Below are 1,331 nucleotides of genomic sequence, written 5' to 3'. Positions count from 1 at the left end.
TCTTTTTGAGCTTGTTTACGGGACATTTTCAGTTTTTAAATTTTTTTAGTTTTTTTTCTATAAATATCAATAAAGTTTTATCTGTTGGGCCAAAAAGTGTATAAATTTAATACAAAGCTCCTGATATATTGTTACAATATCAGTTGAAAAATATTAAAAAAACATAGGCACAATTTTTTTTTATAAGCATTTAAAGATCAAATTTTGACAAAATTTATTAAATTTTTATTTGAAAAATTATTTTGTAGTTAAAAATGTATAAAATGTCCAATTTTTGTATCTAAGAATTAAAAATTTAAAACAAGATTCCACGTAAGTAATTAATTCTGTTACCAAAAAATCTAAAAAATACATTTACACAGTTTATTTTTATAGTCATTTTAAGTACAAATTTGGACGAAATTACATATTAAAAACCTAGGATAACTATTTTAGTTATTTTGTTGTGATTGTATAATATTATTCGTGGGTACTTGAAACTTCTAAAGTATACTATTATATATCTATGATTTTACCACGGTTTTTTGTTGATGTATAACGCGTTATAGCTTATAAGTACCTAATAGATATTATGATATGATTAATTTGGAATTTATTATAGGTACCTATTATAGGTCAATTTTTTTTTAGTACCATAGATAAGTATATAATATTATGTCTTATACCTAGACTAACATACTGTCTCCGCTCAGAATCGTTTTTCTTATACAGTGATATTATATCATTGAATTCAAATTTAATACTGTCCATTATACAGTGACCCACTTCTAACCTACTGTACAGCAGAGCGACATCCACTTACCCACCTTTTTTAAGTTATAAGGATTAATATTTAATATATATTTGATTATTTGAAACACTACATCTACCTATATCAATAAAAACAAGCAGACATGGTCATACAATTAATTTTTTTAATATAATATTAAAAAGAAATATGTTTTAGTAAATATAGGATGTAAGTATTTAATATTAATAAAGAATCAAATTACATAACACGACAATGATACGAAAAAGCATTTAAGAATAATGTTGTATCTATACATCGAAAACAGTTTTATACGTTAATAGCTATGGTGATAAGAGATAAATGTAGACAGCACTTTTTATCTACGGTCGTTTGTTTTAAAGTTACACCAAAAACCCATAACGAAAAAATTCCCGTTTTCCTTAATTTTCTTTATTTTTCACGGCGCTTTTGAAAATTACTGGGAATTTCGACCTCCCCAACGCACCAACAATATTCATTTCCCCATCGAACTGAAAATCGAAGCATTATTTCGACTACTTATTGTGTACACAGAAACAAAAATAAAAAAAACACACATCAT

This window comes from Acyrthosiphon pisum, chromosome A1 (assembly GCF_005508785.2).
Source record: "Acyrthosiphon pisum isolate AL4f chromosome A1, pea_aphid_22Mar2018_4r6ur, whole genome shotgun sequence".
NCBI classification, from domain to species: Eukaryota; Metazoa; Arthropoda; class Insecta; order Hemiptera; family Aphididae; genus Acyrthosiphon; species Acyrthosiphon pisum.
This window is presented reverse-complemented; position numbering follows the sequence as displayed.